The 25,453-nt window shown below is 42.9% G+C and overlaps 1 long non-coding RNA gene across 1 annotated transcript; it reads right to left on the bottom strand.

Moving 5' to 3' along the window:
- Positions 1 to 6,556: 6,556 nt before the first annotated feature.
- Positions 6,557 to 22,761, bottom strand: LOC140705464 (uncharacterized). Its single transcript, XR_012084849.2, has 2 exons — positions 7,069 to 22,761; positions 6,557 to 6,678 (listed from the first exon to the last, which is right to left on the bottom strand). It is a non-coding gene; the product is annotated as an uncharacterized LOC140705464 (long non-coding RNA).
- Positions 22,762 to 25,453: the final 2,692 nt, after the last annotated feature.

A 25,453-nucleotide genomic window follows, 5' to 3' on the forward strand; every position in this document is an offset into this window, starting at 1 on the left:
ATACCTTAACAAAGAAACCTGAAGAATCTTATTCATATTTAGGGTCAAGGTTGGTCCAGTATCTGGAGAGATGGTTGGAGCAAGAGAAAGTCATGTCTCTAGAAGTAATGAAAAACATAATAGGGCTGGAGCAGTTGTATTCAGTTTTACCGGGGGAGTTGAGATATTTAGTAAGGGACAAAAACCCCAAGAGTATACAAGAAGCTTGTGAAAAAGCAGTTGAGATAAAAGAAATCAGAAGCCCTAGATTTTCTGAAGTAAAAATTGGAGGGAAAGAGTGGGATGACAGAAGAAGAGGCAATAGAGAATACATCAGGAGTACGCAAGCTCCTGGAAGCCATTTTAAAAACAAACTCTCATCTCCAGAGCTAAGTCACCTGAAACAACATATCTCTGAAGGAAATTTTAATAAACCATATTTTGAACCTAGAGCAAATAAAACATGTTGTGGATGTGGAGAGAAAGGGCATTTTTGGGCTCAGTGCCAGACCACCAAGAATAAAGATGTTGGTCAGCATAAAGGAGGAAGAAATTCCAGTCAGCCAAAGCAGACATATTGTACACAGCAAAAGGGAGTTACCACAGAGGCAGTTGAAACGAGCGCCATACCAACCCCAGTAACAGTGAGAGCAGAGAGCCCAGAACAAGAACTTCCTTTAGCCAGGGTAGTTCAATTTTATTTAATTGAAAGTAACCAGGAGCTTCTTTGCTGCTCTGGTGAAGTTATTTATGTGAACAATACTAAGTATCGGGCATTAAAAGATTCATGCTCTCAGGTCACATTGTGTCACCCTGATGTAATCCCTCATGAAAATATAATAAGAAATGAAAACATCATCATTAAAGGGATTGAAACTGAACTAAATTACCAATGGCTGAAATACAAATAAAATATAAAGGGTGGAGTGGAGGTTGGAAAGTAGCCATATCCAATCATATTCCTGCCCCATGTTTAATAGGAATAGATCTATCTGAGCATGTGAAGAGTTTTCTGGTAACTACTCACTCCCAGAAAGGAAAAGGGGAAGCACCTGAGGAAAAATATGAAAACCCTAATGAGACAATAGGAGAGGATGAAACAGCTGATGTAGTATCTATAAGGAACCCTCATGATCAGACTTTTAAAAAGGAACAAAAAGAAGATCCTACCTGAGAAGAATGCTTTAAGTTAGCTAGAGAAGGGCCATTGACCCCTGAAAACCCTGAAAGGTACAGTGGTGCCCCGCATAGTGAGGTTAATCCATTCCAGATTAACCCTCGCTATGAGGAAACATCGCTAAATGGGACGCAAAATGCCATTGGAACGCATTAAACTTATAATGGCTTCTATACTCACCGTTAAGCGAAGTTTCCTCATAGCGCCGCCATTTTTGCGCCTTCGGTAAGCAAGGGCAGGGTGCAAAAATGGTTGCGGTGGCCATTTTGGGTCATCCGGTGGCCATTTTGGAGCCGTTGAACAGCTGATTTCCCGGCGTCGCAATGCGAAGATGGTTAAGCGAAACGCTTACCGATCTTCGCAATGCGAGTTTTGGCCATAGAGGCCATCGGTACGCGATCCATTCGTGATCTCAAAAAAGAGATCGCTATGCGATTTCGTCGTTATACGGTGCGCTCATTAAGCGAGGCACCACTGTACTTTGTGGAGAAGGACCTATTGTACAGAGAGGTCTTAGCAGATCCTAAGAGGGGAGGGGAAAGCATACATAAACAACTGATAATTCCTTTTAAATATATAGAGAGAGTTACAGAAATAGCACACAAAAACATATTTGCATCTAGGCATCTCAAGAACTAAGAAAAGAATTGCTGAACATTCTACTGGCCTGGGATGGGGAAGCAGGTCAAAGGGTACTGTCAAAGCTTTGACACGTGCCAAAGACAGGGATACCCCAGGTTAGAGATGAACCCTGAAGTAGCAGGAATGGATGAAGAAGTCTTATTGAAAAACCCTAATGATAGTTCCTATATTGATGAACAAAGGGAAAAGGAAAAACCCTAATGATACTTCCTATATTGATGAACAAAGGGAAAAGGATATTTTCTATGATTGTATTGCAATATCTAATAAGAATATCATTCCACTGACCCCTGAAAACTTAGAGAGGTCTATAGCTTTTGTGCTTACACGCTCACAAGAGAACCAGGAATCACCCACTGTAGCAGAAAAGAGTACCATAACAGGGGGAAGCTTGGAAGGAGAAAGATTCCTGAATAGTCAGAAGCTGATTATAGGTGTATGAAAAACCCAAATAAAGATTGTTTTACTCTGGAGTGGAAGGAGGACACTAGTCTGGTGGGGTTTTTTGGAAGTGGTCAATAACCCCACTTTATTGTCTCCTGAAGGCTCTGAGGGACTCTGCCTAGACAAGAATCTTTTACCTAAGGAAAAGTCCTTAACAGTGGCAGAGTCTAGCTTAAGAAGTGCTCCTGGAAAGAAAAAAAACTTATATGAGACCCAGGAAAGACCATACTGTCCTGAGGATAGTGAGACTGAGATCTTTAGAGGGGATTAAATTGCCATTAGCAGAGCCAGAATCTATGGATTTGTTGTGGCAGAACCGGACAGCTGAGAAGTCTAGTAATTCTGTAGCTGCAGAAGCTCGTAAAACCGTGCAAGGCACACCCCTAACTAAGAAACCAAATAATAAAGTGATAGAACTGGATGAGAACAGTAGTGCATCCAAAATAAACCTAGTGATTAAGAAGACACTTCAAAGAAACTTGCCAGCAAATAGGGAGATGACCTGTGATAGTAGTTCCACTCACAGGGAGACCATCTTAACAAAAATACTTATAAGTGAATTGAGAGATGAGGAGAAAAGCTTAAGTTATAAGAACACAAAGAAAAATACAGCTACAGCCGTATATGGTCTAGAGAAGGGGAAGAAACTACCTGTTCTTTCCTCAATTAATAAAGTAAAGCCACAAGTCATAAAGAAAACAGGCTTTATTAGGAAACAGAGAGTAGTAGAGGTTGGATGGACATCAAAGTGCCCAGTAATTGATGAGCCTTGGAGGAGAATGTGGACGTCAAGCTCTGTCCTTGTGATGTCGGAATACATCAAGATGTCATGCGGGGAGTCGAGAGCCATGCTGTGCCAAGTGGAGGACAGAGGGAACCTGCACAAGAAAGACCAAGCAAGTGAGACATTTATTTGACAACTTGAAGGCAAGATTGGCAATTGATTGGACATTGCAAAGACTGAAACTCTATGTGAGGTTACGAGCTGTCAAATTAAAAAAAAAAAAAAACCAAACTTGCAAGAGGAACACAAAATCTGAAACACTTTAATTGTGAGACCCAAAGCAAAAGAAAGACTCAGAATAAGATTGCAGATGCCTGGTCTTGAAGACCCAATGGATAACAGAAAGTAATGGGACGCGTTATCTCAAAGAGCAGAAAACTGAAGAGTGAAGGAGAAAAACATGTAATGACTAATATTAAAAGTAATACTGTATTAAATGTTCTGGTTATGTTCATATGTTGAAATATAAAGTAATGCAATGTCATGTTAAAATTAATGGCAAGTAGTAAATAAATGAAAAAAATAATGTACCGTATTTTTTGCACCATAAGACGCACTTTTTCTCCCAAAAAAACTGGGGGGAAAAGTGCATGCGTCTTATGGAGCAAATACTGTCCCCTCCATGCCACCATCGCTGGCTTCCCAGGTCTCCGGAGGCCTCAGCAGGCCCCGTGGGGGCCTCCCCCGCCACCATTGCTGGCTTCCCAGGCCTCCGGAGGCCTCAGCAGGCCCCGTGGGTGCCTCCCCCCGCCACCTTTGCTGGTTTCCCAGGCCTCCGGAGGCCTCAGCAGGCCCCATGGGGGCCTCTCCCAGCCACCATCGCTGGCTTCCCAGGCCTCCGGAGGCTTCAGCAGGCCCCGTGGGGGCCTCTCCCAGCCACCATCGCTGGCTTCCCAGGCCTCCGGAGGCCTCAGCAGGCCCCGTGGGTGCCTCCCCCAGCCACCATTGCTGGCTTCCCAGGCCTCCGGAAGCCTCAGCAGGCCCCGTGGGTGCCTCCCCCCCGCCACCTTAGCTGGTTTCCCAGGCCTCCGGAGGCCTCAGCAGGCCCCGTGGGTGCCTCCCCCCGCCACCTTCGCTGGCTTCCCAGGCCTCCGGAGGCCTCAGCAGGCCCCATGGGGGCCTCTCCCAGCCACCATCGCTTGCTTCCCAGGCCTCCGGAGGCCTCAGCAGGCCCCGTGGGGGCCTCTCCCAGCCACCATCGCTTGCTTCCCAGGCCTCCGGAGGCCTCAGCAGGCCCCATGGGGGCCTCCCCGCCACCATTGCTGGCTTCCCAGGCCTCCGGAGGCCTCAGCAGGCCCCGTGGGTGCCTCCCCCCGCCACCTTTGCTGGTTTCCCAGGCCTCCGGAGGCCTCAGCAGGCCCCATGGGGGCCTCTCCCAGCCACCATCGCTGGCTTCCCAGGCCTCCGGAGGCCTCAGCAGGCCCCGTGGGGGCCTCTCCCAGCCACCATCGCTGGCTTCCCAGGCCTCCGGAGGCCTCAGCAGGCCCCGTGGGTGCCTCCCCCAGCCACCATTGCTGGCTTCCCAGGCCTCCGGAAGCCTCAGCAGGCCCCGTGGGTGCCTCCCCCCCGCCACCTTAGCTGGTTTCCCAGGCCTCCGGAGGCCTCAGCAGGCCCCGTGGGTGCCTCCCCCCACCACCTTCGCTGGCTTCCCAGGCCTCCAGAGGCCTCAGCAGGCCCCATGGGGGCCTCTCCCAGCCACCATCGCTTGCTTCCCAGGCCTCCGGAGGCCTCAGCAGGCCCCGTGGGGGCCTCTCCCAGCCACCATCGCTGGCTTCCCAGGCCTCCGGAGGCCTCAGCAGGCCCCGTGGGTGCCTCCCCCCCGCCACCTTAGCTGGTTTCCCAGGCCTCCGGAGGCCTCAGCAGGCTCCGTGGGTGCCTCCCCCCCGCCACCTTTGCTGGCTTCCCAGGCCTCCGGAGGCCTCAGCAGGCCCCATGGGGGCCTCTCCCAGCCACCATCGCTGGCTTCCCAGGCCTCCGGAGGCCTCAGCAGGCCCCGTGGGTGCCTCCCCCCGCCACCTTAGCTGGTTTCCCAGGCCTCCGGAGGCCTCAGCAGGCCCCGTGGGGAGTCCCCCACCACCACCATTGCTGGCTTCTGGGGACCTCCAGGAGGCTTTTGACCGGTAAGGTGCTGCTTTTTACTTTTTTAAAAATGTTCTGCATGGGAATTGGAGGGTAGATTTGGGCTGGGAGTATGTTTCGATGTTGGTTTGTGTTTTGGTGATTTTTTTGCAGTCCCAGCATGGGACCTGCTCTCTTTATTTATTTTTACTTTATTTTTTGGTATTTAAAAATTAGTTGCTGCTTTTTACTTTTTAAAAAATGTTCTGCGTGGGAATTGGAGGGTAGATTTGGGCTGGGAGTATGTTTCTATGTTGCTTTGTGTTTTGGTGATTTTTTTGCAGTCCCAGCATGGGACCTGCTCTGTTTATTTATTTTTACTTTATTTTTTGGTATTTAAACATTAGTTGCTGCTTTTTACTTTTTTAAAAATGTTCTGGGTGGGTTTTGGAGGGTAGATTTGGGCTGGGGGTATGTTTTTATGTTGCTTTGTGTTTTGGTGATTTTTTTGCAGTCCCAGCATGGGACCTGCTCTGTTTATTTATTTTTACTTTATTTTTTGGTATTTAAACATTAGTTGCTGCTTTTTACTTTTTTAAAAATGTTCTGGGTGGGTTTTGGAGGGTAGATTTGGGCTGGGGGTATGTTTCTATGTTGCTTTGTGTTTTGGTGATTTTTTTGCAGTCCCAGCATGGGACTTGCTCTGTTTATTTATTTTTACTTCATTTTTTGGTATTTAATTTTTAAATATTAAATAAATTAAATAATTTTAATTTTTACTTTTTAAAAAATGTTCTGGGTGGGTTTTGGAGGGTAGATTTGGGATGGGATGCATGTTTCTATGTTGCTTTGTTTTTTGGTGATTTTTTTTGGCAGTCCCAGTGTGGGACTTGCTCTGTTTATATATTTTTATTTTATTTTAATTTTCAGTATTTAAAAATTAAGTGCGTCTTAACGTCCGGTGCGTCTTATGGAGCGAAAAATACGGTAATTTGTACTGAGATAATTGATTAAAAGGGTTATAGTAAAATAAATGTTTTAAATATGTAAAATAATAAGTTTAATTTCATCAAAAGATAAACTGATAACAGAATATATGAAGATATGCTATATGTAAAGGAAATATATGTATGTAATATTTTTAACTTAAAAGAGTGGAAAGGTGTTAATTAAAGTTTGCTTTTGCATTGTTCATGAGGGTAAACAAGGTTTCCCCCATCAAACAAACTTTCCAAGGGGGGAGGTATGTGGTGGATGTCCAAGTCGCTCCTGTCAATCACAGTGGAACCTCATGTGCAGGAGCCAATGAGAGGACAGGAGAGGCAGAGGAAGAAGCATTGTCAGTTACTGTAGTCAGTTGGAAAGCTAGAGAAAAGAAGGAATGAGGTTTGCTGAGAGAGAGAGAGAGAGAGACAGAGAGAGAGAGAGAGAGTCAGAGAGAGAGAGAAAGAATTATTACTAATAAATAGACACTGGTTGTTGTGGATTTTTCAGGCTTTTTGGCCATGTTCTGAAGGTTGTTCTTCCTAACGTTTCACCAGTCTCTGTGGCCGGCATCTTCAGAGGACAGCACTGCAAATAGACACTGGTTGAACTGAAAATAAGTAAACAAGAAGTGATCTAATGTGGAACATAAAATATGATATTTCAGTGATTGTGATCTAATGGAAATGAACAAAGACCATCTGTGATTCTGAGTTACCCTTTCATACCCTTTAATAAAACTAATTCTGTTATTGGCAGCAAGTGTGAGAGTAAAGTTCTTTACTGTGTGGATAAGAGAAATCCACTGGTGGCAGCGAGAGAGAGAGAGAAAGAACGTTGCCAGCGTGGACCTGGGTTGAGGGAAACAAACAGGGACACGGGGTGTACGTCACACAGGGCATCACATCCAGATAGCAGCAACTGGCTCCTGTTGTGGCTTTGTTCTGTGACTGCTGTGGGGTTTAGAGGAAAAGAGGCCTGCTGTGGAAAGGTGCCTTACCATTTGTCTAGGAGTTGATTATCTTCCCCTTGATGAGCTTGGACAATAATGACCTTGGCTTGATGAAAGGCAAGACATTGAGAGCCACAGTAGACCTGCAAGAAATTAAGCAGAGGTGTTTGGTTATCTGTGCTGCTTGTCTGGTCTGCCTTTTGTTCCATTTCATCTGGGTGGTGGAATTGGACCTTTCAGGGCTCAGCAGAACCTTTAGATGGGTAAGCAGGTAGCTGAGAAGAAGTCTCTCCAAGGCTGTGGAGCAATGTGTGACCATAGTTCATGATTTGGGTTGGTTTAAGAATTAATAGAATTCTGTCTATTCTGTTTACCCCAGAATTCTGTCTATTCTGTTTCACCTCTTTATTCACAGTGTGGGAGGCAATCTCTGTCCATCTATATTTAAATCTCTCTCTCTCTCCCCCGTATATATGCATATATAATTATAATCTTAAATATTATATTATATAAATATTATATTATATAATAAAAATTATAATTATTGAGGACCCAGCACCAGAATTTCGTGCCAGTATTCTAATTTTCTGCATATCATTTTACACATGTTTATTGTTAAATGTTTTATTTTAATTAAATTATATCCAAATTTGAGTGTTGACAGACTGTTGCTTCAAATGTTCATTCAGAGTACAAAGTAATGCTAGTGTCAGAATGAGTTCTGAAGCTATTAATAGTTGGCAATTATTTCCAGCTGGGATATCTCTACTATGAGTGATTGAGTTGCCTTTTCTGGTTCTATTGAAATTTCAAGTAAAATGCCCCTGTTGTGTTTGTGATTTTATGGTTCCCATCAGGAGCAAGTGTTGTACACAAGGCAGGTTGGATTCTGGTTATGAAATCTGTTCTTCTATTACTTTAGCTAATTTCACTCTTTGATATGTAGCTATATTTAATGCATAAGATTTTTGATCCATCAGCAAAAACGTTCAAGCTACTAAGGAAATGAATGTTAATGTGAACAGCTGAAGAGGCTTTGATTGTTTGTCTTGCTATTAGGCCAAGTTGTTTAAGGAAAGGTGCACAATATGAGGTTATAATTCTCATTAAAATACAAGTTTTTGAAAGATTAAAAGGTATCCTTTGCTTTGATCTGTGAAAGGAAAGGGCTTATGAGCTTTAAGGGATTTCAGTATCAGAATCTAACATAACTGTACACCTATTTGAGTTGAATGATTTGTTTTAAAGTACAGCATATGACACCAGACATGTAAAGAGCATAAATGTGAAAAGTAAGGAAGAAAAGATATATTTTCTAAACATATACTCAAAGGAGTTCTTACAAGATTTATTAATAATATTGCACAGTCTGAGGGTGACTCAATAGCTGAAATTCAGCAATAAACTGCAACTAGAGTACACCCATAGAATCAATGGAACTGATGAAAGAGTTGGCTCACCAAATCCCTACTGATTCTATGTGCATACTTCAGTTGAGATCTACTACTGGATTTCAGCCTACACATATTTTTTCCTGAATGAAACTGCCATTATGGACAGGAGAATGATCATCCATGTTTTACCCATGTGGGCTGATCCTCATCAGGAGAAGATCCAGAGCTGCCAGATGGCAGCAAGAAGCAGATCAGGCACTGAAAATGGATATGGATTCTTCCCCCCCCCCTTTTTAAAAAATTATTTAAGGACAGGGTAGGGTATGCAAAAAGTAAGGGGGAATAGGGAAAAGGGAAAAAGGGTTAGGGGATAGGAGAACACAGAGTATACAATCATCCAATCAATTCATATTACAATAATGAATCAACTTTTTGCTTTTTCACAGTTTGATTACCCTCCTGCTTTCATCTTATAATTTAATTTTAGTTTAATTCTATGTTACTCCAACACTATCTGGTAACTGCAGCCATTTATACAATACATCCCATCGTTCAGTTTCCTTTTGAATTGAACAATCTTTCAGCCCATCTGACAGGATATCCATTTTTGTCACTTCCCATATTTTCACAATAAGTTTCTCTTGTTTCATTATCTCTGCTTTTTTGAGATTTTTAACGTAATGCTTTTTAATTTTGGAAGCTGCATAAGTCACTGGATAATTCTTTATCCCATCTATGTTACTTGGTGTCATGCCCAATAAAGATGGTTCTAAAGTTTGTGCAACTTCATTTAACTGGCATCTAATGTCCCCTCTTTCATCCTTTCATCAGATCTTCTATTTTGCTAAGACCTTCATTCACTTGCTGAAACCCTGTTATTATTGCCTTTTGCATAGTAATCTGCCATTCCCTTTCTATTTCTTGTACAACTATTCCAAAACTTTGAGATTGGACAGACCAAGTCTCCATTTGATGTCTTAAGTTTTTGGAGGCCATCTCAGGCTTTCCAATGAGTGGGGTTTGTATAGATGATACTATGTCTTTCACCACAATAATCGCCCCTTAGATATCCTTCAACAGTTTCCACAATTTTATCAACCATCCAAACCCATAATCATAAACCTCCCCTTAGATCTCCCTCCAATCTTTATCCAAATATTATAATATAAAAATCAACTTTTAACCCAGCAAATTCAAATAGAAGCATAGCACAATTATTTCTTCTTTTCCCGAGTCTACCAAGCTGTGATTATCAGACTCACATGCAGTCCGACAAACCAAACAACAATCACAGAGTCTCAGACTGTCCAGTAGTTGTCCTTGAAGTCCGTCTTATGATCTTTCCATTAACCCATTGATACTTCTCAGTCCAGTCGACCACGTCAGCTTCTTTCTTCTCCAGAAAACCACCAGCTTCTATTATCAAAAGTTCACAGAGTTCAGGAAAGGGAAAAGAAAAATACGTCCAAGCCAAACTGCATTCACAAAACTCAAGTCTCTTGAATCCTGTCCGGTGGTATTACCATCTGGGATTTTTTTTCCAGAGACACAAGATTTATTTTTCCACCTCACTCTCTCGGCTTTGAAACCAGCCTGCTGTATTAAGAGTTAGTTTCACCTTTGAAGCAGACTGATAAGATAGGTTCGCCGCTGCTTTTCTTCTTTCAGCCAAATATTTTCATTCTTATTTTCAGCTTAATGGGGTTGTTTCATAAATCAAACACTTCAGCTTACTTAGTTGTTATATATTTTAACATTATATTGGTTGTTCTCTTCGCCAGTAAAGGGTTACTCACGGCTCAGTGCCAGCATGGCTCCCCGCCTCCGATCTGTGCTCGGTGATTTCTTTAGAGGGAAGAAGTCTGGGTTTGCATCCCTTTCTTCTCCTTCTGCTGCTCACCAACTGCTTCAGAGAGAATTCTCCTAGACTCTCCTTCGATCCCCATTTCAAAAAGGAGATCCCGGACTGGACGGTTCCAGTTTTTCCAAAGAGCTCTTCTCTGGAGCTACTGGTAGCACCACAACAGAGCCCCGCCTCCTGAAAATGGAGATGGATTCTTAGAGAGATTCAGAATCCTATTCTGAAGAAAGAGAGAACCTGGGTCTTGAAGATGAAGCAGGGACTTTTCCCAGACCAAGCCATTATTTATTTATTTATTTATTTATTTATTTATTTATTTATTTATTTATTGGACTTATATACCGCCCCATAGCACTACAAGCACTCTCCGGGTGGTTTACAATTTTTAATTATACAGGCTACACATTGCCCCCCCAGCAAGCTGAGTACTCATTTTACCAACCTCGGAAGGATGGAAGGCTGAGTCAACCTTGAGCCGGCTACCTGGGATTTGAACCCCAGGTCGTGAGCACAGTTTTAGCTGCAGTACAGCGTTTTAACCACTGCGCCACGAGGCTCTTTTATTGCAGGATGAAAGCATGGAAAGTTGGTGGTGTTAAGAAGAAGAGTCTTCCTATAATGGAGGACTCCTCTAGAGTAGAGAGGGATCTCCTCAGGACTAGGTTTTCCCTAATAAAGATCTTCCTTCGGGGGAGACTTTGTGATGCCATGCCTACAGCTGAGTGCTGTATAGACCCAGAGAGCCACTCCTGAAAACCTCAGTTCCATGCTAGAGGGACTGCTGAAAACATGCATATATCTCTCAACTTTGTTGGCTGAATTTTATTCCCCAGATCTTGTAGTGCATTTGTCTGAGTGATTGTGACTGGCCTTGGACAGTGTTTGAGTTGGTTCTTATACTACTTTTGTCTTGCTGCTGAATGAAGTTTTCTCCTTGGAATCCTGGGCTGCTTTTTCTTTCTGGCTCTTTGGTAGGGTCCTTTGTGCTTAAACTTTGACTGCCTTGACATTGTTTTTGTTCATATCTACATTGCTTGCTTTTTACTTGTACCCTGACTACTGAGACTGAAGAAGGAGACACTGAACTTGAATCTGTATATGTAACCACATTTCTAGTCGCATTCCTGGTATCTGGTGTACATTCTCCTACTACATTTGACATTAGTAGTGGAAAGTATATTTAATTAGGTTGTAGAAATGAGGTGGGACATAAGTAGAGAAAGGCTGAACATTTCACCCACTATATTCATTGAGATATTTTTCCTCAGCAGAAGTGGTGGTAATGTTTTGGGAAAATTTCAGAAAATGAGTTACTCTTCCTCTGAATTTTTAGAAGAGTAATTTAGACACAACAGTGTTGTAATTTAAATTTTTTCCCCTTCTGTTCTTTTTATAGCCACGGAACCAGCATATTTCTGACTCCTACAATGCCAAACAATGATTACCAGAATAGCAAATTACCTAGTGCTGTGTCAAAATTTCTACCACTTTAAAAAACACAATATTTTCATTAATTGATAAAAGAAAAATTCCTTCAGAAAATACTTTCAATATAAGACAAAAAAAAAGAGAGAGATAAATTTTCATGGATGAATTTCAAGATTCTTATACTTAGCACATGATATGACTAAGGAGTACTGTATATGTGAATGATGCTGTGACAGCTGCCAGCCTCTCCAGCTTCCCACACTCCAGAAGAGGATCCAGATTTGTTTGATGGTGGGGGAAAAGCAGATTAGCCCCTGAAATTCTGGGACTCACATTGGCAGAATCGTAGCCGATGGAACTTTTTCAGTTCATGAACTGTGGGCAGCTATGGAAGCTTCAGAATAATGAAAAGATGTGTATCAAAAAGAAAAAAACAAAGAAATTTTCCACTTGCAAAGGCAAGCACAAAAACATCACTAGAAGAAACTTTAAAGGGTCTGAATCAGATAATATGTGACAAGGACCACAGAGGAAGACAATAACTGAAGTCCATTGCTTAGCTTTGGACTCTGTTAGCTTTGGGCTTGGCTAGACTGCCAAATTGGAGTGAGCAAGATCTGGCAAAGCAGGATCACTTAAGGTTGGAAGGAGGTGCATGGTGTGAACCTTGCATCCATATGGTTTCAGATCAAGAAACCACACCGCACCTCAAGTGACCATGTTTAGCATGATCAAAATATTCTTCTACTTGGAAAAAAATCCTTTTAAAGTGAAAGATTTCTCAAGATTTTTGAGGTTTTTCTGTGCTCACGACCTGGGGTTCAATCCCAGGTAGCTGGCTCAAGGTTGACTCAGCCTTCTATCCTTCCGAGGTCGGTAAAATGAGTACCCAGCTTGCTGGGGGCAGGGGCAATGTGTAGCCTGCATAATTAACTTGTAAACCGCCCAGAGAGTGCTTGAAGTGCTATGGGGCGGTATATAAGTAGCACGCTTTGCTTTGCTTTTTTTTGTTCCTTTAGAGAAGCTACTTGATTGAAGTTGCTGGCCAGCCACTTTAATCCCAGCCACCACACATGGTAAATGAACTAAAATGGGGGTATCCTACCTGCTCTTAAAAACATTAGCTCCTGACAAGGACCCAGATAAGCTAAGATAGGAGTACTCTGAGAGTGGGCTGGTTCATGTTAACAATTAGGTCATCTGAGTGGTGGCAAAAAGAGTAAACTAACTGATCCCCACAGGGGACCACATATTGGGCTAGATGCCCTTGTCGTCACTCTCATAGTATAATGGATAATGGATATAACAGTATAATAGATTCTAGCATAGGAAATTTTAGCTATACAAGGAATGAAATCTGTGACTTCATTTGAGCAAGACAGATGTACCACACACATTTCTCATTTCTGAGAGTGATGATCCAAACATGCATCACTACAAACTATGCCAAGGGAAGATAAAATGCAAAAGGTGAAGAAAGTGGCTTCCTTCTTATAATAGGTACAAAGTACTTAGAAACTGTTTACTGTGCCTTTTCCAGAGAGCATTCTGGAATTGTATAGCTTTCCTAAAGCAATATTATTATTGGTCTTCTCCCAGGGGGTATGCTTGGGAATCAAACTCCTGATCCCTGGCTCCTGAGGCAGGAGCTTCAACACACTAAACTGCCCTGTGGCTACCTATCATTATTTATTCTCTGGATTAACAATTGAATTAGATAGGAAGGCTTTATATATGTTCGTTACAGCGGCACCTGAGAGGACCAAAATTGTATGTTGTAATAGAAAATGCTGATACAGAGAGGAAATAACATTTTTATCTAGCACGTGTAGTATTAACAAATCTGCTTTTAAAACTCTATTATTTGCATTAATTCTGGAGCAAATGTGAAAGGTATTGGGTACTGAGAGATATGACAACAATGATTGCTTACTGTTATCATTAAACAGGATTGCAGTGGAAAGGGTGTTGCTGGATTTGTTACACTTTGCAACTAGTTATTCACATTTTATGATTTGAGGGGTTGATAACAGGTCCAAGAATTGCAAAAGGCTGCTTTATGTAATATATCTTAATTAATACAACAAATCACATCATTTAAATATCTGATGAAAACAGCATGCATTAGTCCAGGGGTCTCGAAACTTTTCAGTATGAGGGCCATATCATATAGTTTACACATTTTTGAGGGCCAAAGGGGGAAAAATGAGTTTATATGACCCAGCCAAGCACCTACAGCCTCTTTCTCTGTCCAGGCAGAGGTTGGAAAAGTTATTTTTTTAGACTACAACACCAGAATTTCTCAAAGAGCATGAGGTGTGGCCATGCTGGCTGCAGGATTTGAGATATTGTAGTTTTAAAAGGAGTACTTTTCAGAGTTCTGCTATATGGCAGAGCCAATATTTGCTTGTAGACAGCCTTTGAATAACTGATCCATGTACATGGCGCAGTTTCTGAACTGAAATGGCAGGGATCAACCATTGTGCCATTGTTCATGTTAGATTTGTTTCTCCATATTCCCTGCATACTGGCTTTCAACTGCTATACACAAGGACCACCGTATTCGCAGGATCAGTAGCCAGTGTCACTTATCCACTGCCTGAAAATAATAACCCACCCACCCAAACACATGTTTCTAAAATGTATTACCAGAACTAGCCACTAGGGAAACAGAAACAATATCATGAGTGTTTCTATATCGGTATGGAGGGGGGCTTGAAACCTATTCCCCACAGATACTGTGGTCCTACTGGTTTCTCTCTATCACTGCTTGCCCTTTTGGCTTTTCGTTTTGGTTTTAAAAACAGGATGAAGACATTGCAATGCAAAACAACAACATAGAATCTCTCATATCCATTTTCTGTCCATTTCCCCCCTCACACTTCTAGTCTACTTCTCCAAGATTTTGAAAACCTCACAGCATAGTTACCCCAAAATGCATTTCTCTGCTTAAGTAAACTTGGACCCATTACAGCCAAAGTTAATCTTTTTTCCCTCCCACTCATTGCAATTAAACAGTCATTGTTTAATAAGGTATTAAAATCGGACCACAAAAAGTCCCAAAGGCTTCCCTGAGAGGGTTGAAGCCAGACCTGCTCGGGCAAGCTGGCCCCCTTTCCCTTCTCTCTCCAGCGCAGCCACTTGCCCTCCATCTCATGTCTTCCACAAGACCCTTCCTCCTGCTCATTTCCATCCAGCAGCCATTTGTTTCTGTTGAGGGCACATGGAGGTACCAGTTGCTTTCTACCCCTACCCCTACCTGGTGCCCGCATCCACCATCATCCATGTCCAGCAGCCCAGGAACTACATGAACATCTTTTAAATGAACTTCTGCTTCCCCAGCTTCACAGCCTTTGTCTTTCCTATCAAGGTGAATGTCCCCTCTCATACATGCACACACATATGTGAGGAAAGGAGGAAAACCCTCCTTCTTTACGCTTAGCTGCCCTCTGTGACCACATCAGTTCCAACGAAGATTGTTTCTTAATAATTATAACATTAACCTTAGACATGCAGAGCTGGAAGGAATCCCAGAATCTCCAAACTTTTGACCAGGCTGGATAAAAAGTCAAGGTGGGCCAGATGTGGCCCACGAGATGTAGTTTAGAGACCCCTGAACTAGTCAGTAGAACTTCAGTTGATGGGACAGTTTATCAGCTCTAGAAAAGTTTCAAAAGCAAAAGAGTACAATCCCTTGATGTTTTTTCTCTGTAAACTTCTTAGCCCAATAACAAATTAAGGATGGGCTTTAAGAATAATTGGGTTTAAAAACCATACAGAAAAAATTTAAATGGAAAAAATTAGGTTTCTCTGTCAAGTTGTTAAATTTTGCATACAGAGTGTTAAAATAAGTAAGGAGGTATAGAAAAAGTAGTTCTGAAAATGGAAGTGCTTTTAACATTCAGGTTTGAACAATAGTTTACTGTTATCATTGTAAAACAATTAGCCAGCCCTGCAGATGAGCAAGGTCATTTTACCATAACAGTCCTGATAGCAGAACATGAATAAATAAGGTGACATTTGCAGGTCTTATAACATGTACTCTTTATAACTTACACCTTTTGTAGCTACAGTACTTTATAGTTCCAGTACTTCGGTGTTGCCGGGTAGGTGGGGCTCGTCAGCCATGGAAGGCAGCCCATCTAGGAGAAGGAAAACTCCGATTTCAAACCTCCACTGCCTTGTGGCTATATCCACTAGTGGAAAAGGCTTCAGGAGTTAACCTCGAGGCAAAATCCGGAGCTGGAGTCCCAAAGGCAGCTCGTGTCATTCTGCCAACTCCTGCGACATTGCTGGAACCAGTCGTATTGGCTTTTGCCTTTCCATTGGACCATTTCAGCAATGTGGAGAGGGGGATTCTGCTGCTTGGGTAACAGCCTATCCTCCATATTACCTTACCCGGGCTTCATGCTCTGGAGAGGACACTCCTCGATTCAGAGCATGTTACCATAGTCTCTCGAGACTGAAGGATGCCTATGACTTCGGTGTTACAATATACTGGTGTTCCAGGATTCTGGTGTAACAGGCCTTTATTCCTCCACATTTTGCAGAATTTTAGTCATAGTGGCAGCCTGACAGATTCTACTTTACAAACTCTTGGATTTACATTATGTACAAGAACAACAGAATTTCCTTGGACTACCAGACACCTGGAGAAGAAATTGTTGACAGAATGAGGAGAGGTGCTAACATCTGAAATATAGGGAGATAAGACACACACAAAGAGAAATACAGTTCAACATTGCAAGGCCACACAACATAACACCTCACATGCCAGATGCCAACAACAGTCATACAGCAGAGCATCATTTTCCAGAACCAGGAACAAAAACCAATATGGATTTTCCTCCATAAATTCAAACTTATTTGGCTGTGTAGTGCAGAGCATAATTTTCATGTGCATCTAGAAACCTAAGCAATAGATTTTTCTTTCTTAGATTTTAAATTTTAACAATGTTAATATTGTTAGAGATGCTTTCTGTGCTTTTTGGTTGTGCTTTTCAAGGCTATACGTTTTTGCATTTTTAGAATGTAATTGAAATATTCTTGTTCATTTTTACTTTTGAAAGATATTTTACTGGATTTTGTACTAAGTTCTGACTTAAGTATTTGCTTGGAAGTTTTCATATATTTTTAAGTATTTGTGCCTACAGAACTCTAAAGGTGTAAAACTTTTTGATGTTTTGAATGTCTGGGATTTTATTTTTGTGCATAACACAGAAACAAACTGATATTGCCTGGAATTATTGCAACAATGAAAATGCATGTCTAGATATCCAGATGAATTTTGATATGATTGGAAATTATTATCTTGTTTTTCTGGAATTAAACTTTAATGTTTACTAGGCTGTCCTTGCGCTAAATTGTAATCTCTATCTAAGAATCCTACAAAGAAAAATCTATGAAACCTACTAAACATCTATGTAAAATAAAAACAAAATTAGCACAGAACACAGGACTTCCAGTGAACAATCAGACAGATTTATCTGGAGGTGTACAAGTATGGCATGAAGTTGGCAGAATCCACTGTTTCTCCCCACCATCTGGCATCCTAAGATATGTTACAACTGAATGTAGGAATCCAGTTTAGCAATAATGGTCAATATATTTGTCTTCTAAAGAATCACTGAATTCTTTTAAAATCCTCTTTATGAATATTTGTCCAACCTTGTGAAGGTGATTTCCATAAATTAATTTAAAGTTCTATGAAAATAGATGGTCTTTTTTTTCTGGAACTCTTTTCAGCTATCTTTAGTGACCCCAAATTTTATTACCAAAAAAAGAGAGGTTACTTACTTGTAACCATGGTTCTTCGAGTGGTCCTCTGTGAATCCACACAAATGGGTTTTACACAGGAATCCTCAGAATATTTTATAGCTTAAAAAGACATGATAAGTAGGATGTTGCCCTGTGGTGCACATGCTCTGCCTGCCCGCAATACCTCAGTTCCAAAATGTCCACTGCTGTCAAGGTTCTGACTCCCACAAAGCTCAAGACACCAGTTGACAGACAGTAGGGAGGATGGGCGGGATGTGTGGATTCACAGAGGACCACTCGAAGAACCATGGTTACAGGTAAGTAACCTCTCTTTCTTCTTCATGGCCTTTGTGAATGCACATAAATGGGTGACTAGCAAGCTCACTTACCGGAAGGAGGGTCGTAATGCCAACAATGAAGTCAGCACAGCCCTTCCAAAACTTGCTTACTTCTTGGCCCTGACATCAAGATGATGATGTGTCACAAAAGTCGAGGGCGTAGACCAAGTGGCCGCTCAACAGATGTCAGGGACTTCAATGTCATGCAACAATGTCATAGACATAGACATAGCTCTCGTAGAGTGTGCCTTCAGCACTTTTGGTGGAGTCTTGCCTGCCAAGTCATAAGCTAAAGTGATAGCAGAAACAATCCATCTTGGGACTGTCTGTGAGGAGGCAGGAGAACCCTTTTGTGGGCCATGGAAGCACACAAAAAGTCTGGGGGAAGTGTGGAATTCCTTAGTCCTGGAAATGTAAAATGATAAGGAATGATGAATGTTGAGGGAGTGGAGCATGCTCTCAACATCAGGAGAGGGATTAGGAAATAAAGTTGGAAGAATTAGAGGTTGATTCATATGGAAATCAGAAATCACTTTGGGAAGAAAGGACACATCTTCTATATGACTATAAGACAACTTTGTCAGGATAAAATTGAATGTAAAGGGCATCAGCTCGAAGGGTGGGCAGCTTGCTTGCTTGATGCGCAGAAGTTATAGCCACAAGGAACAAAGTCTTGATAGAAGTTTTGAGATGCATCGAGGCCATGGGATCAAACAGTGGACAAGTGAGTGTGCAGAAAACAACCTGGAGAGACTACTGTGGAACTGGATGTTGTGTAGGTAGGCACATGTTCTGCAAACCTCTCAGAAATCTCTTCCAAGTAGGATGAGATAATAAATGAGAGGCCTCTGACCCCTCAGGCTGATAGGAAACTATGGCAGAAATATAAACTTTCAACGTTGAATGAGCCAAACCTTGGTCAAACAGATAACAAAGGAATTGGAGAAGGGTGTCTAAAAAGACAGGAACTGTGGGTAATTTCTGTGATGCCGCAAATTTGATGGAAGTGTTCCACTTATATGACTACAGCAATTGAGTAGAAGGCTTCCTAGCCCTATTTAAGACTTCAGCCACATTGAGGGGATTCTCCACACAGTGAGGTGTAAAGAGTCAAGGTCAGGATGACAAATCCAACCTTCATCCTGAGTCAGAAGGATGGTTGACGAGGTAACCTCAGGAAGTCGGTAGCCATGGCTCTGAGAGTGGTGAACCACGATTGTCGAGGCCACCATGGTGCTACTAGAATGGCATCAGTTCAGCTGACGGAGCCTGACTATCATTCGCTGGATGAGTGGAATGGGCAGAAAGAGATAAAGGAGACTGTCGCCCCAGTCCATTATTAAAGTTTTGCCTAGAGAGTCCTTTCCTCTTCCTGCCTGTGAGCAGTACCTGTTGCATTTGCAGTTGACCTGGGTGGCGAAGACATCGAGATCTGGCATCCCACACTGACTGCAGAGAAGAGAGAAGACGGTGTCGTTGAGGGCCCACTCATGGGTTTGAATGGTAAGACGGTTCAGACAGTCGGCAACTTCGTTGTTCTCTGTAGCCACATGAAGGGTCACCGGAAAGACATGGTGATAATAACACCATTCCCATAGCTGAACCGCTAAATATAGAAGATTTAAAGAATGGATGACACCCTGTTTGTTGATATAATACGGGGTGGTCATATTGTCTGTGATGGCTTGGACTCTGTGACCAGCTATGAGAATATGGAAAGCTCGAAAGGATTTGATGTCTGCAAGCAACTCCAGGTGATTGATGTGCAGCAGTCTCTCTGAGCTTGACCACAAAGCATGGATCTCTTGATGTATACACCCCATCCTGTCTGACTGGCATCTGTTGTGACCTGTATCGTGAGCTGGAGAGGCCTGAATGGGTGGCCCACCAGGAGGTGAGGGGCAAAAGTCCACCAGGTAAGTTGGCGAGCTAACTCCGGGGTCACTAGTAGAAGCTTGGAAGGATTGTCTAGCAGAGGGTCGAACTGGGATAGGTAACAGTTCTGAGATCTGCCACAGTCTGCCACAGTCTGTAGGATGAAGCTAGTGTCCCTTTGGGCTGCACTATGTGATTATGCTACTATCAACCAGTCATCTATATATGGAAATATTGTGATGTTGTGTAGATGAAGATAGGCAGTGACTGGAGCCAGACACTTTGTGAAGGTCCTTGGAGCAGTGCACAGGCCGAAGAGAAGGGCACAAAATTGATAAGCAATGCCCATGGAGAGAAAACGGAGATATTTGACATGGTGCTCACAAATTGAAATATGAAAATATGTGTCCTGGAGATCTATGACTACAAATCAGTCACCTGGTTGAAGCAGAGGGATGATTGATTTGAGAGTAACCATGCAAAAATGTCTCAGATGAATGTAGGTGTTCAGCAGTCGCAGGTCTAAGATGAAATGGAGGCCTCCATCCTCTTTGGGAATCGTGAAATAACATGAGTAAAAACCATTGGGGATATCTTGGGCAGGAACCTTCTGGATAGCATGTTTGTGAAGAAGGAAGGTAATCTTGTCCTCTAGAGCAGGTGAGTACATTGTGGGTCTGACATGACCAAGAGGAGGAAGCTCCTTGAATTCCAATAGGTAACCGAAACATATGATGGTGAGCACCCAAGTGTCCTTGGTGATGGTGGACCACTTGTTGAAAAAGGGAGCCAGCCGAGGATGATGGGGATAGTCCAAGAGAGGAGAGTCAAAGACATTGTTTATTTTTTTCTTGTAGGGCGACGGAAACCTTGTCTGCATTGAGCAGGGGCCTGGGACAGGAAAGGAGGAGCAGCAGAAGAAAACTGAAAAAAGTTGGATCTCTCAGGACCCTGAGAGGTTTGTAAGGGCGATAGTGGTGCTGGTATGACTGATGGAAAATGAAAGGCTTACGGGGCTGTTGAATAGAAAAATAGCAGGCAGTCTTGTGGATTTTATGTAAGTTTTCCATCACCTCACCAGTCTTACTGTTGAAGAGGCCCACGCCATCGAAGGACAAATCCTCAATACGGGACCGAGCATCATCAGTGATCCCCGCAGACCGCAGCCATGCATGACATCTAAGGGTGATGGCAGAAGCCAAAGATTTTGAAGCAATGTCAGCTGTATGGCGAGATGCCAAACGCTGTTGATTAGCCAAAGTAATGGTCTCAAGGTGGGTATTGAGAGGACTGGTTCTAATCTCTTTAGGAGCAGCTTGAAGGACAGGAATGATTTTGTTCCATTGCTGTCTGTGATAAGCCCCCATTGCAGCTTGATAGTTTGACACCCTCATAATGAAAGAAGCAGAGAATATAGATGACAACCCAGTACGTCTAGTTTCCTTCCCTCCTTGTTAGTAGAAGTGACTGATTTGATTGCACAATAATAGAATTTGATGGAGGATGTTTGACTAGAAACTCTGTATCAGTGCCGTGAGTGTGGTAGTGATTCTCCACACATCTCGAAATCTGTAAGGACGTTGGTGGTTTGTCCCAAGATTCCTTAATAAATGCCAGACTCAATGGAGGAGATTTTTTCTTGATTAATGTCATCAAAGATAAGGTCATGCTTAGGAGAAGATGGCTATTCCATGTCCAGTTCTAACAATTTGGCCATGCGAAGGATGAGCTATTTGTAAGAAGTAAAGTCCTCAGATGGAGATGGAGGATGAACATCTGCAACATCAGAATCTGGGGTTGTTAGATTTGATGGGGACTCCCTGGATGACTCAGAGGGAGGATCATGTTCAGAAACTGTCGATGCTGAAGATTTTCCCAAGATGGAAAGAGTTGGAGAGGGAGAGCATTGACGACCTCGAGAAACAGAAACAAGAGGGGTTGGTGCTGGGACCTGAGAGTTGGAAGGGAATCCAGGTAGAGAGACAGAGTGGCGTGAGGTCAAAGCTGACGGTACCATAGAAGAATGTTGCTGTTTAGATGGAACAGGCTTGTGTTGAGTGGACTTGTGTCAAGATGGAATAGGGTCACGATGTGGTACCTCAGCGCTAAATGGTGTTTAGAAAATTTCTTAGATGTTGGTACCATTGGAGCGGGCTCATAACTAGACTAGTATTGACTCCGAACAGGAGGTGGTGACAGTGACAGAGAGGATTTGGATGGGGCATAAGCATACCGAATGCGTTGGGACACTCATAATACTCTGGAACAAACCTTGGGTCATATTGGTCAAATCGGTATCAGTGGTGATCACCATGTTGATTGATGTCATAAAGAGGCTCTCCATATTCAGGAAAGACATGGCATCAAGATGGATGCGGAACAAAGATTACCTCCCGATACTGCGGGAGTGGAGAGATGTGATGCTGCTATGCTGTCCTCTTCCTTGGAGGGGATTGCGAAACCGATTCCTCCGAATTGGATGGATGGATCATAGTTGCCCGCCCAGTCAAAACAGGGCTAGAATGGGATGAGGCCAGGCTGGATATGATATCAGCCTCAGAGCAGCCATGACTTGGCGACAAGCTCGGTATGGAGACCGAAGCTTGAGCCCGCGTAAGAAGACTTGATTCCCCTACTTCACAAATGGAGCCGTGGTCTGGGATGTCCCTTGACAATTCCTCCAGGATGGGAGATGGGAGACATGGACAACTGGTAGCTCATGAGGTTAATGAGGTTTAGGAGCCTGCTTTGTTTTCTTTTGTTTGTCCTTATTGTGGCCGCCTCCTCATACGTCACAGAGGGGAAGCCACTTCACACTCTCTCAACACACGCTGCCACCAACCATACACATATATCTGACTCCTCAGACAAAGGTATGGATTTTAAAAAGGAAAATGATTGTTTATTGTAACAAGTAAATAAGTTAATCACTATAATCAATACATAAATAAAGTATCCCCTCAAACACACTATCACTCAGACCTTAACTAACACAGTACTTCATGCCCTAACTCAACTCTCACTCTAACTCTAACTCTCCAAAAACTGTCTCACATCATTCACTCCCCCCCTTATATACACAGCTCCACCTACTGGAGCACGTGACATGAAATAGGGGTGGGCAGGAAGTGAGCTTGTGCGGACTAGTGGTGGTGAGTTTGGTTTCGGCTTAGTTTCTGCTGCTGCTGGAGGGAGGCGGGTTCTGGGGTTTCCTTGGTGACTCGAAGGGAGGAAGGCAGAGCTTAAGGGGCAGCAGGATTCCTCTCTGACATGAGCAGCAGCGCCCGGGCTTGGCTGCCGCTGCCCTCATTGCAGCTGCTGTCAAAGGGATAAGAGCGGGACACGGGGAAAGGCTGGGTGGACTGGGTGGAGGCGGTAGGAGCAGGTAAGCTCCCGAAGGGCAGTGATGGGCCAAAACTAGCAGCCACGCGGGGCCTAAGAAGAGTGACCGAGTGAGCCGGGGTGGACCCTCCATTCCTCTGGGTGGCCCAGGCAGGGGTGCCTGCACTTCTGCCACGCTTTCCTCCTTGGGCTCCTCTTCTCCCATCGCTGTTGTCATTTCTCTCCTCCCCCCAATCCCCGGTGCCAGGTGTTGTTTCCAGGCTGCATTTCCTGGACACACATGCACCGCTGCCTTTTCTCTCGTGGTCTCCCCTACCTGGAAGCCATCTTCGCCTGCCCTGAGTGAGGGGGTGCCCCATACCCTTCACCCCTCCCCATTCTCCTGGTTTCATCTTGGCGTGGCTGCATGTTGTTTCTGTATGGCTCTGGCGGGAGAGCGGTATGGTCTAACCCTGCCATCTCTTCTGGGAGGTCCTCTCTCCTTCTTTTAAACTCTTTCCCTCTGTGATGGAGGTTCTGCATCTATTCTGTGGCTAGACAATAGCTTCAGACAATAGATACCTTTGCTCAGTTTTGCTCTGGGAGGCAGGGGCGATGGGGTGTTCTCATCCAGCAACATAGGGAACAGGTACAGTAATAACGTGTGCGTGTGTGTTTGTGTGTGTGTGTGTGTGTGTGTGTGTGTGTGTGTGTGTGTGTGTGTGTGTGTGTGTGTGTGTGTGTGTGAAAAATAACCCCTGGCCAAGGGACCCGGCTGTGGGGGGCTGTTTTATTTTACAGTCATGTCATCTTCTGGTTAATGCACAATGCAGTAATCACATTGATTAATAAACCAAGCTTTCTAAAAGTCCTCTTTTTTTTTACATTCCAGCATGGCTTCTGGAATGTCAAAAAATAAAAACAAACACACAAAAAAGAAAATGTCAAACATCACTAACTTCATTTCCAAGTAAGTTTAATGTTAACTATGTTTTCAATGTTTTGTGTTTTTTTTGGATGATCAGGTATTGTTACTGTTATTTTATTTTATGTGCGGCCCAAACCAAATTTTCATCTTCTAATGGGGACCAGGGAAAGTGAAAGGTTGGACACCCCTGCTCTAGAATATTATGAGGAGTCCTGTGCAGGCACAGTAAAACCCATTTGTGTGCATTCGCAGAGGCCACAAAGAAGAACCAATGCAAGTGGGTGTATGGGAAAAATTTTTCCTTCCAGTGCTCATTGTGTATAGTAGCAGCTGATCATTTAAGCTCAGCTTTTCAAATGTGACTACAAGATAAAATTCTGCTGCATTGACCTTATTGAACTTACACAAATTTCCTATTAGCAAAACGCTTTTAGAAACCTAGGAGAGGAGGAGATGACAGACAAAATCAGTCATTGGTTTGAAAAAATATTTCAGAGAAAAAAGGCATTCCACCAAATACACTGTCCTTGTATTTCCTAAAAATGCTTTTTATTTTTTTTGTTCATTCATTCTGGATAAGCAAAGAAACATTGGACTGTGAGTAATGAAAGGTGATGGAATTTGTAGACACTATGAAATGCATTTTCCTAGAATTTACAGAGCAATTGATGCCCATGGTGTTGCAAATCTGATATAGACACAGCACTATATAAGATCTTCTCTAAATCAGTCCCCTGTATCAATAGCAGTATACTGTACATAAGACAATAAGAATAATTTTGGAACTGAACAGAAAACAATGCCATTCTTGTTGCTAAAATCCAGTACAGAAAAGGGAGTACTATAGTGTTTCATAGTTAAACAGTCTTTGACCTGCCAGGTATTTAATGGCCAACATGCTTTCTGCAATCCCGAGAAGACTTCACAAGCACAGTGAGGAGGTTTAGAGTGCTCTTGGTGGTCCACCATATGTGGCTCCTGGGCTTTTTCAGATCATAAACTAGACAGGCTGGTACTGCTCACAATCCAGCTGTTCTTCTGTTACAGTAGCAGGAGAATTCTGCCATAAGTGAAGATTTCATAAGAGGCATTTAGACGATGGCAAAGCAGAATGAGGCGAGGCAGAGCAGAGCAAGTTCAGCTTTCAGCAAGCCACAGTTGAGGCAACCAAGGCAAGGCAATGTAAAACAAAGTTCTTTAAAAGAAAGCAATGCTAGAAATGGCAAGTGTTGCGAAAGTACCCAGGCAACTCTACATAAAACATATAAGAATAAAGTTTATATATAGGGCAGCAAAAGAGCGTTCCAGAATAAAAGCAAATAAGGTACCAGGTTCTTAGTTGAAAGTTGATAAAATCTTGTCACTCCACAGATGCATTTTCAAAGCTAGCATGTTTGTAGAATACATAAATAAAGTCCATTATTTTCTTCCCAATGACCTATCCACAAACAAATGCAATCTAATTTATAACTTCCAGAGCTCCAAGAACCCATGTTTGAATAATAACTGAGGGTTTAATCAGATGGGCATT

This window comes from Pogona vitticeps, chromosome 3 (genome assembly GCF_051106095.1).
Source record: "Pogona vitticeps strain Pit_001003342236 chromosome 3, PviZW2.1, whole genome shotgun sequence".
NCBI classification, from domain to species: Eukaryota; Metazoa; Chordata; class Lepidosauria; order Squamata; family Agamidae; genus Pogona; species Pogona vitticeps.